We start from the raw sequence: 12,731 nt of genomic DNA, 5'->3' as shown, positions 1-12,731 counted from the left end.
CAAATGATCTTAGAGAAACAAGATCATAGCATATTCAAGGAACCTAAAAGTCCAATGTGTCAAGAAAAAGAAAGAAGAATGGAGTATGACAGGAGGGTCAGACAGAAAAATTATAATCTACATCATAAGGACAATAAGTGTCTCTTTAAGGTTTTATTCAGGGATGTTCTCATTCATGCTTTCTTTCTTCCAGTTATTCAACTATTGTTCAGGTCCTATTATAAGCTAGACTGTACTATATACTGTGATATGGTAGTTAACAAAACAAAGATTCACTCTCATTAAGCTAATATTCTTGCAGAGGATAGTTTACATACAAAATTACAAATCAATACATAAAATATATTAAGAAATCATAAGTATAATCAAAAGTAATTTTTTAAAAAAAATTAACAAAAGTAACAGTAAAAGTACTGAAAAAGTAACAGAAAAGTAACAGTAAAAGGACTGAATTCTACTCTAGCATGAATGTCCATAGACTCACTCAATAGTTTTAGAGTGAAAGATGAGATCCCCATTTCTAATAGTCTCCAAGGGTATGCCTGTGTTGCTGGACTGCTCCCTGCATTTTGAGTAGCAGGGAAACAGAGAGTGAAGAGGTGTTTGTGCAGGAAAGAACCCTTGAATGGATTACATTTAAAGAGATTGACAAATAAGTACCTAACGATAGTGTCCCCAAAATATATGAAAAGAAATATAGTTCTACAACGAAAGTTGGAAATATTAATACCCCACTTTAAATAAAGAGTAGGACAACCAGACAGAAGATCAAGAAGGAGGTAGATTTGAACAATACTGTACATCCAGAACCTAACAGAAATAAACAGAATATTCTACCTAATGACATTATAATGTATATTCTTCTCAAGAGCTCATGGGGCATTCTTTGGAATAGACCATATGTAGGAGCACAAAACAGTCATATTAAATTTTAAAAGATTGAAATAATACAAATAATTTTTCCTCACCATGGCAGAATAAAGCTAGTAATGAATTACAATAAGAAAACTGAAAATATGTGGAAGTAATATAATATACTTTTTAGTGAGTGGGTCAAGGAAGGTATTGCAGGGAAATTATAAAAACCTTGAGATGAATACAAACAAAACATTTTAAAATTTGTGGGATGCAGTGAAAGCAGTGTTTGAAGGAAAATTAGAGCTGTAAATGCCTACATTAAAAAAGAAGTAAGATCTTAAATGAACAAAGAGCAAACTAAACACACAGCTGGTAGAAATATAGAAATAATAAAATATTAGAGCAGAGATAAATCAAATAGAAAATAGAAAATTAGACATTTACTTTTATCTACATCAATAACAATAAAAGGTAATTATAAACTCTAGGATAAAAACATTGAGGCCTCTGTATGAAACTAATAAAATAGTATGATTTTGAGCAAATTATGGAGTTTAAGTGACAATAATTCATTTAACCTGTATTGTTTTTATTCAAGTAAAGCAAGTATTGTGCCATTAAAATTACGAGAAAGAAAACATAATTGTTAAAACCTAATTGACTCTGCAGTAAACAATAATTATCATAGCATAAATCTGAATTGATTTTCTGTTATTAGAATGAAGCCAAAAGCAAAAAATAATAAACACTATTATTTAAAAAGATCTAGAAAGAGATAAAATATAAATGTGACAAGCTGACAACACTAAAGTACAGGTACAACTCTTAGAAGTAAGCAGAGAAGTGCGGGGTAGATAGAGGTTAGTTAAGAGTATGCAAATTGACATACTTATATCATAGCAATAAAAGACAAGAAAGTTGTATTGTAGATGAAGGAAAAGGAAGTTGAACATATTAACATATAAGCAATAAAAAACAAAAAATAAAATACAGCTACAAGTAGGTAGAGTGTATGAAGGCATTTGAAGTGATAATGTCTGAGTAAGTTTGTATATCCATTTGTTTTTAGATCAGAAATTTAACTAAAACTCAGAAGTCAAAAATAATGGTGAAATTATATCATTTAGGGTCATGAACAAATGCACAAAATTAAATGGAAGCAAAAATGCTTAGCAGAAGCAGGAAGTCTAGAGTTGAAGATGTATAGAGCAAGAAACAACTGATTCTTATTATTATTTCTTCAGTAGTATTAATTTTTCAAAAGAATTCAATTGTTTTGTAAAATGAATAAAAGAGAAAAATAATTGAATGGTTTAGAAGGAGACTTGACTGGAGTGGTGAATACACAATACCATATACTGAAGATGTATTACAGAATTGTACACCTGAAACCTATATGCTTTTGTTAACTAATATCACCCCAATATATTAAATAAAATATATGAACAATAAAAAATAATGGTTCAATAAGTAAAGAAAAATCATTATCTCTAGAAAGTGTCTAGATGTTTGTTTCAAGTTCTGTGAAAGAACAAGGTTTCAGTGACATCTCAACATAGTGAGCAGGTAATCAGACAGTGCCCTGAATGCGGAGAACTATATTATCAAAGGCTTGTAGGACTTATGATTGCAATCAGGAAGTTCAATGATTTCCTTTCTTTATTAGTCAGACAATCAATCAACCAGGAGCCAGCCGTCTTGGAGAAAGCATCTCTCACTCATGTCATATTGTCTTTGAATCAGAATAAATGTAGTACTTTATCAAATGAAACTAAGAAGAGTAAGTATTAGATGAAATAAATTATAAAATTATTATTTTAGATGACATTATATATACTTGAAAAAGTGAAAAAATGAGATAACTTAGTTTTAATTAAATAGTCAAAACCAAGGCAAATAAAATAAATTCAGTAGTACTCATTCATATCAGCCATATCTAGTTAATATACAAAATAAAAAGATACCATCCAAAACAAATAAGTATATAAGTCTACAGAAAAAAACTAGATATTAAACTTTTGAAACAGTTGCCTATATGAACTTTCTCAAATTTTGTATCTCTTTGTTTCACTGTCCATTGATATCAAATTCCTCTTTTGTTTCAAAATCCAAATGTACATTTCTGAAGATTGTTTTACTTTATCTCTCAGCTAACCACAACTTTTCTATGAAGACATCTTTATTTTTTTATTTCAATTAAACTACACCCTCCAAAATGTTTCTCTACTCATCTTTCTTCATTCACTTGCTTTCTGTTCTTTACATATTCTGTCTTAAATATTTAACCAATTAGTGCATTCAGCTCTTAGCCCCTTTTATCACTCTACAAACCCATCCCTTGCCCTTCTATAGCATAAGTTTTCAGCTTTATGCAGATGACTGCCAAAATACCAACAGCCTACACCTGTCCCCTAAAACTTATGAAGACTTCACTCATATATCCCTCACATATTCCAAATGCCACATTTCACACAAGGAATTCATAATCTCCCCAACTTCATTTATCAGTGTGTGATTCTATTGTCAGTAGAAATCAGGCTCTTCCATGAGTTCTGAGGAAAGCATTCCAAGGACCCATGCTTGGGAGATTGTGATGTGACAAGATTTATTGTGATGGAAATAGAGGCTTCACCCCAGGTTTCCAATTTCACACCTTCCTCTGTCCTGCCATGGAAAAGTCCACCTTTGTCTTCCCCAAACCCAAAGTGAAAGCCAGTGTCCAGAGTTTCTGCTTTATATTTAAACTTAGTCCTTTGGAGCCCATGCAGTCTGCTATGGGCCCTAGTAGCTGCTAGACCCACATGGTCACTTGCTCTTGGGAAAGAGAAAACACATGAACCCATGGGGTAAGGGTGTTACTAGGTGGGCAAGAGAGAGACAGAAAGAAAGACAGAGTGTAAGCAAGCTTCTTTTTCTACTGGGGTTATAACCAGAAGGTTTTTGAAAATGACCAATCAAATTCCCAAGTTTTTACTGGTGTTTTGGATAGGTCCATACTCTAATTTGACTGACAGAACTCTATGATCAAATATCTCCTTCTGTACTCTCAACAATCCAGTACCAGAGGGAAGACAAGAAGACTTTTAAGCCCCTTGGCAAGCAACGTAATGATTCCCTGGGGTATGAAGCTGTAGCTTCCTGGTGAAGCAAATAGGCTTATGCTCCCCAGTTAATTGAACTTAATGTCTAATTCCCTTTGGTCCATTTTTCAATACCTAGCTAACTACCTACAGTAACATTTCCCCCTGAAGTCTGATGCGTGCTCACCGGCCTGCAGTGATCACGGAATGCTGTGGATGGCTCGTTGAAGCATGAGAAAAAACATACACAGAGAAAACCAGGTCCTGTGGGGAAGTAGGGACAGAACGGCCACTCTCTCTAGTGGGGAGCACCCTGAGCCCCCATTTCAGTAGGTTTTTATTAAGAATCAGACTCAGTTTGTGGATTCACAGTCTGGCAGAAAAGATCAAAAGGAATAGGTAACTTTCAAAGGTGCAGACAGAACTCCCACTGTGATTCTGGACAGAGATTGGAGTTTTAATATTTGAAAGGAGTAATAGGGCTCAAGCTAGTTTTGGTTTCCTGTCTGTGCCTTCAAATTCTAATCTAATCATCCTACAGCAAATAGATCTCACAGAATCTTGTATATTCTATGTCCCAGGCCTGATTACCCCAGGGGTCTGCCGTCTCTGGTCTGGGCTGCACTGCCCCTGTTATTTCCACAGGCCTGAGTCAACAGAGAAGACAAAGGCAGCCAGGAGACTTGGATTTCTCACATATAAGAACAAGGACTCAGGCTTTGACAAAGCCGAGGGGCCAGGGGTTGATGTCCATCACCCCTTCATTTCCACAGCCCCAAATCTCTTCCCAGAGGCCTCCTCATGATCATGCCTGTCTTAGATGATTCCCTCCATGGGAAATCTTACCCTTCATTGGCTAACTGATCAAACATAGGAGGTTAGGCACAGAACAGGCAGCATTCATGCCAGGGAAATAAGTTTTGTCTCCTTAGTGGCTCCTGCTCCGGAGATCTCTTACTTAGCCCAAGTCACAGGGGGGTTACACCTTCCTGAGACTAGGCAGGGCAGTCCCCAACAGAAGACCTTAAACCTTGTAATCTTACAAGGGTAAGTGGATGAAGGTATCATCTTCTGTAGCTGCTTCTTGCTGTAAAAGAATCTAATCTTGCCTATTCTCAGGCCCAGATGTTCTTCCTATCTGCCAAAGGAAGAAAGGAGCAGAAGAAAAGGGGAGCCTTCACACAAGGAGAGGGATTTTTGTAAAGTCCAGGTCAATCTGCTATCCCTGGGAGGTGGCATATATGATGTCTAGTGGATGATGATGCTGGGAAAGTTGGCATTCTTGTTATATTCTAGAGGTAACAAATTTGACAAGAAGGTTAAATGACATAGTCCAAAATGAGGAGAAGAAGACATAGTTGGACTTTTTCCATTATAAACAGAGATAGGACACTAGAAACCCAGAAGCAGACTTCTACATGAATAAACCATTTTGCCACACCACAGTCTCCTGTGTGTGGGTCCTTGGAATGCTTTCCTCATGATCCTGTGGATTTCCACCAATAACTCCACCAACAATTCACCTGTGTGAGTCAGGATTCAAGCATGATATTTGATTCATCCACTCCATTCCCTTGCTCATCTAATCTAGCACACAATCATATCAATTGTTTTTCCTAAATATACCTGAAATTTATTAATTCTTACCTACAGTTATGCAATTCTACTTACATCTTCCAGTATCTTTCACATGGATGGTTTCCCAGGTCTCCAAATTATTCTCTCCTTTCCTCATTTTTGATTTGCTATAATTTTTAATAAGCAACAATACCCACCATTTAATATGCTAATTTCACTATGTTATCTCCTACTTAAAACATTTCAATGTTTCATCACCACTCCTTGGAACAAAGTTTAAATTTAAAATAGCTGCCATGACCATCAGTTGCTATATTTTCACTTTAGCATTATTTATTTCTCAACATACCCCATATTAATAGCAATTTGACCACACTGAATTTCTTTCAATCCCTTGAAATTGCTATATAATTTTTCTCCTGGGTTTTGACATGCCATTTCTTATATTCTTAATACTCTTTTCTATGTACATCACTTCAACAATTATTCATATTCCTTCTTTAGGTCTCAATTTAGATCATTTCATAGGGCTGTATTGTGATATATAAAAATGTATTTTGCCATTAAATGACCAAAATATATTTCTCATATATATTTATCCATCCTCCAGTGTTCTGGGCTCACAGCTTCCAAAACCCTGGTGTTAAGAGCAATAAAGGTGTCATTTGTTATGTTAATAAGACTTTTGAAAAGACCTTTGATAACCTATGAATGAGAGCTGGTTGCCAAGGAAACCAACCATAGAGGGGTTGAACTTTCAGTCTCACCTCCTTCCCCTCAACCTTGAGGAAGAGAAAAGAAGCTATAGATTCAATTAACCACCAACAGCCAATAATATCATCAATCATGCCTATGCAATGAAGCCTCCATAAAAACCCGAAGGGACTTGGTTTGCAGAGCTTCCAGGCTGATAAAAACATAGAGGTACTGAGAAAGTGGCATGTTCAGAGAGGGCTGCAGGCTTTATGTCCTTTCTTCTTGTCTCTTTTATCTGTTACTGAATTATATCCCTTTATAATAAACCAGTGATCCCATAAATAAAATAATTCTCTCACTTCTAAGACCTACTCTAGAAAATTAATTAAACCAATGAAGGTGAGTGTGGAAACCTCTGATTTATACCCAGTTGGTCAGAAGTACAGATAACCACCTTGGCTTTTGACTGGCCTCTGAAGTGGGATGGGAAAAGTCTTATAGGACTGACCCCTTACCTGTGTCATCAGACACTGTTTCTGAGTAGAGAGTGTCAGAATTTAGTTAAATGTTAGTACACCCAGCTGGTATCAGGAGAACTAATGGAGGTGAGAGGGATAACCTCCCAATCCCACACACTGAAATGGGGTCCAGGAACTCAAATGACTTGGACATGCAAAACTGCACCTGATCTTTCTTCTGTATTTCTGTAGTATGCCCCCTCCTTTTTATCACCTGTATCATCACATCTTCCTCTAGACTGTAAACTCTTACATGGCAAGAGCTATGTCTATTTTGTTCATTCTGCTCTGCCTCTGGCTACATCAAACTTGACACTTTTTAAGCATTCAACCTTGCTTCCTAATTCATAGAGACATAATTTTCCCAGTCTTTTCAGCCCTTGCCTATAAAAATTCAATTCTTTAGTAACCCTCTGTCATTTTCTTCATTCTAAAAAAAAACAGACTTTTTTTTAATATTTCAGCCTGAGTCAAACATGAGTATTCTTGTTCTGAAATTCTCTGACTGGGCACTGGCTATTAATTTCATCTCAAATATTTTCATCTTTATCTTTCTGGTACATACTATATTCATATTATTTTGCTTATTAAAAATATCTAACTTTTAGGTTCTATTTTATTTAAAGAACCCCCTTCTCTCTTCTCCTTCAGCATCAACACTGCCATTAAAGTTTTTAAAATTGCTGTCTTCATGCTTTCTTACCTCCTACTTAGTACTAGAAGATAATAAATTTACTAAAACAAGTGTTAATCTAAAAATTTTTAACTTCCAAGGCTAAAAGTCTTTGTGTAAGTTAAGTCTTTTGTAGCCAAACACCCACCTTAGGGCATGAAATTTAAACCACCGGCAGTGTGGATAGGTAGGAAATACTTCAAATCCACTACCCCAGAGTTTTGCAAGCACTTTGCACATCAAGTCTAGGGAAGAGAGAAGAAGAGATGCTCTAAAAGGATTGACATGAGGTGTAGGGTAATGGTAAAGGGAGGTGAAGGAGGCCAGCTCTAGGACAGCAGAGTCTGCATAAAGAAATGTCTGCTCTTACACATTGGCTGGGAGCAGCAGTCCAGAAAGCCTTTGTGTAAATGGTGGGGGTAGGGGTTGCCTGGAGTTAGAGGGTCCTTGGCTAAAATATTCAGCCAAAACAGCCACCTGGAAATTAATAAAAATTCCAACAGGCAAAACATAAGTGTGAGAAGCCTTCCCTTAGGTGGTCAGCAGCCATTAACAGGCTGACAGTTCTCTTTCTGTCACTCTCCAGCATCTGTAAATTAATTTGAAACATCTCAGAATTTTTTTCTTTGTCACAAGCATCAACCATTTTCTCCACTGACTAGAGGTCATTAATAACTTTGCATTGCCTCCAAGAAAATAAAATAATTTATAGTAAAACATAGAAAATTTCCACATCATACCACTGCTTCATCGTGACCATCTTAAGCCCTTAATTCCTTAAAAAAGCCAGAATTCCCACTTGAACCAAAATAACTTTCTAGTAGCTTTACTGTGTCTTACTATGTAGCCTGTGCACTGGGTTGATGAGTGTCTCCCCAGAACTCACATTCACCTGGGCCTCAGAATGTGACCTTTTCCAGAAATAAGATCTTTGCATATATGATCAGGTTAAAATGTGGTTTTACTGGATTAGAGGAAATCCTAATTCAAGACAAATCCCTTTCTAGAAAGGGAAATTTGAACACAGAGACATAAACAGAGGAAAAGCAATGTGAAGACCTAGAGAGGAATGCCCTGCGAAGACAGAGGCAGAGATTGGAGTGAAGCATCTGCAAGCGAAGAAATGCCTTGGATTGTAGGACATTACCAAACAATAGAAAGAGGCAAGGCAGTGTCCCTCCCTTAGAGTCTTCGAAGAGGTCACAAACCTGCCAGTACCTTAAGTTCAGATGTCTAGCCTCCAGAGAGCTGAGACAAAGTTTGTGTTGTTCTAAGCCACCTGGTTTGTGGTAATTTGTATGGCAGTCCTGGGAAACTACTTTTGAATTCAAGTCAATGGCTTCATGGTTCCTGGTTAAATATAGTTCAGAGTCTGATTGGGCAATAATTTATAAATTTCAGGTTTTTAAGTATATGGGATCTAGTTGTACCATTTTCTTCACAGTATTAGAGGTTTTCTTCCTTGTGATGTTATGTAAATCAAAGGATATTTTATTTATTTATTTATATATTTAGTTAGTTAGTTAGTTAGTTAGTAGAAAAAGGGGAAGGGAGGGAATAAGAGAGGGAGAGAAATGTCAATGTGTGAGAGAAACATCAGTTGGTTGCCTCTCACACGCTCCCAACTTGGACCTGGTCCACAACCCAGGCATGTGCCCTGACTGGGAATTGAACCAGTGACCTTCTGGTTCACAAGCTGGTGCTCAAGCTGGGTTCACTGAGCCATACCAGTCACAGCTAAATCATATTTTAAAAAATTACATTTGGAATTCTTCATTGTCAAATAAGATTTAGTAATTATAATCAAAGCAACTGAGAATCATTGGAATAACCAACTGAGATTTATCCTCTCTGTAAATGAGGCTCTGCACATGCTCAGTTCAATGACTTCCTCCTGATGCATATCTGACAGGGGTGTGGGGTGCCGTGAGGATCTGTCCTTACATGCTATATTGTGGTGGCGTGTGCACAAGGTACTAGAATGTGGCGCTGCACCTACCTCGGGATGGTTTCTGTGACCCCTCCTTGCTGATATTAGAACCTCAGGAGTCAGCTGAGATTACATGGTCTTTTGGGAGGGCCACTGAACCTATTTAGATTTAAGGTCACAACTTTCTAATTTCTTTGCTTGTAGTTGTTGTATCTATCACTTTTGAATCAAAAAGCATGTGCATTTATGTCATAAATCTAAGAGAACCACCCAGCCAATCATTTTATTGTGCAAATTTATATCTGTGAAGATTGGGAGTTACTTTACTTTGCATTCTAAAGAGAAGACAGAAAATTCCTGTGAAATAAAATGGTTTTTTGCTGGTTTAGTAAAGCAGAACAATGAGGTAAAACACTGATTTTTTTCTCTTATAGTATTTGTACTTTTGAAGGTTAGTGAATTTGCGTGGAGAAAAAACCTTTCAGTGATATTTTGGCTTGGAGACTCAAAGCCAAAAAACATGAAAACTTGGTAAAGACTGGGAGCCTACCTGACAGAGTGAAAAGGTCACCATTCTTGCTTCATCCTCTTCAACAAACACACAGACCTCCAGAGTGACTTTTGGAAAATCCTGTCAGAAGAAATAGTGTCAGAAGCAACCCTTGACTGGCACTGAAACTGTAATCATAATAACTGCACTACTAAAACTAACGAAAAATTATTTTGGAATTCATCCTTAAAACATTTATGGCAAAGTACCTGTTCCTTCTGTGCTGTTTGTTATTAGTTTCTGAAAAAAGTGTTATGGGAGTAAAAGTCAATTTAACTGCTTTTTCATTTGACATATCTGTTAGGTTAACAGAAAAAAAAAGCAAAAAAAAAGAGACACAGCAATACATAGATAGTCGAAGAAGGGAGAAAACAATTCTGTCTGATGAAGAGATATTTCAGGAAATATGTTATTCTTATGCAAATGCTATAATTTCCTGACTTTTTTGTTGTCTTTGAAAGTAGAAACTGCTTCATTGCCATTATAAATGTAAGGTAAATGTGGATGGTGTATGCTGGAGATCTTGACCTCCCAAGTTCATCTTCACTTTGAAGCCATCTCCTCCAAAGAAGAGATGTTAAATCTGACACTATACCTAAACCCCCAAAGAAGACAATGCTTCAGCTGGTATGCAGTCCATGTTATCTCAGGTATATCCGTAAGAAGATGATGACATTATAGCAGCCAATGTCTTTTAAATAACAGACAGATGGCAGAAACAAGCCTGAAAACACCAAGATGAAGAATAAAAAGTCAAGGACAAACAAAATCATTTCAGTCTGGCTCACAGTGAGATATACTTTGTCACTGGATGTTGGTGTCAAAGAAACTCTAAACAAGATGAAGTTGGCAGATAGTTTATAGGTTTCATCTTCCACACTCCATGGCGAATTGATAATTTAACATGTTCATATCTGGAATTTCTTCTGACATTATCACTGACAGCTATGGGAAGCTTCACACTGATTCCATCACATGTATTTCTTCTTTCCCAAACACAGAGCAGGCTTCTTCTCAAATCCAAGTTGATTTGCCTGTCTTCTCTTCTTTCCAGACTTCAATAGTTACTGATGAAGAATGTGAAGAGATTTTTTTCTTTCCCCAAGGAAAGTTCTGTTAGTGAAATGGTCTAAATTTACTTTATAAGTTTAATTAAATTTATTGGGTTGACATTGGTTAATAATATCGTAGAGGTTTAAAGTGTACACTTCTACAATACATGATTTGTATATTGCATATATGCCCACCACCAATGACAAATTAAATTTCTTACCGTAAGAATAAATAGAGCCCTGGCTGGCGTAGCTCAGTGGATTGAGCTCGGGCTGGGAACCAAAGTGTCCCAGGTTCGATTCCCAGCTAGGGTACATTCCTGGGTTGCAGGCCATAACCCCCAGCAACTGCACATTGATGTCCCTCTCTCTCTCTCTCTCTCTCTCTCTCTCTCTCTCTCTCTCTCTCTCCCCCCACTTCCGTCCCTAAAAATAAATAAATAAAAATCTTAAAAAAAAAAAAGAATAAATAGAGATATGTTGCAGTCTCACCACACCAGTCCTAAAATAGGTGAAGTATTCACAAGTTATTTTTTAGAATACTCTTCAGAAATATATGGAGAACTATTTAGCATTGTAGATGATTGCTTCCTGAGAAATAAAACCATCTTTGTTATTTTCTTACCTATTTATATTCTGAATCCTACTATCTTTTGGAAGTGTATTTTATTTTCTACAAAATGTCTTTCACTTTCTATTTGATATTTTGAAATAATTTGTTCATCTTCTCTAATTTTCAGAAAATCAGATTTCTTCTAGTTACAGTGTATGTGCTTCCTCACTTTACCACTTTGGTCTTCATCAACTGAGGAAGAGATTGATAACCAGAACTTTAAATTGACCTTCTTTCTGGCTTACCTCTTCTTATTCTATTTGATATTGATGCTTCAGTAAATGTTTGACTCAGGAAGCTCAACACAGGCCACATTTCTCCAGAATCCCCATTTTATACTATCACCTAAAGGGTTGTATTGAAAATCAGTATGATTTCTCAGATTTATCATTGCTTGATCCACTCAATTATTTTTTAATTGTATTAAAGATTTTATTTATTTATTTTTTTGAGAGGGGAAGAGAGAGAAAGAGAGAGAAACATCAGTGTGTGGTTGCCTCTCACATGCCCCCAACTGAGGACATGGCCAGCATCCCAGGCATGTGCCCTAGACTTGGAATCAAAATGGTGACATTTTGATTGGCAATCAACCACTGATCCAAACCAGCCAGGGCATCAGTCATTTTATTTGGAAAAACTTTAACATCATCTATGTGTCAAAAATTGTGAAAATCCCCTTAGAGGAAAAGTTAAACAAAGCATGTTAATTTCACAAAACTATCCTAATGTGTGAGGTATAGGAGTTTACCTATACCTCAGATGTCTTTTCCATTCCATGCCCGATTAGCCGGGCTTACATAGGTCAGTGCCTGCATTTATTTTCCTGAGTACTTCTCTTACAGCAAGACCCCCTTTGCCTCACTCAAAGCAAGCTTAGACATGCCAGAGAGGGTTTCTAGAAACAGCATTCAATTAATGGCTGGTAGGAATTAGTGTCTCAATAACCTGACTCCCTTTTCCTTTGGATAGGATACTCCTGAGACTCACATTCACTTTCTCTCTCAATTCTTCAGTGGTATTCTGATTGCATTGTTTATAGCGGTTACTTGCTTAATAGCATCCATTTGATTGGTGGTTTTCCTTTCAGTTATTCCCTTCCTGTCTTAGTTTAGAATCCCCCAGAAGCAGAAGCTGAGCCAAAGGTTCAAACACAAGTCATTTATTTGGAATGTGTAAGGAACAT

Source organism: Phyllostomus hastatus, unplaced genomic scaffold (genome assembly GCF_019186645.2).
Source record: "Phyllostomus hastatus isolate PE091 unplaced genomic scaffold, TTU_PhHast_1.1 phas_contig_40, whole genome shotgun sequence".
NCBI lineage: Eukaryota > Metazoa > Chordata > Mammalia > Chiroptera > Phyllostomidae > Phyllostomus > Phyllostomus hastatus.
This window is presented reverse-complemented; position numbering follows the sequence as displayed.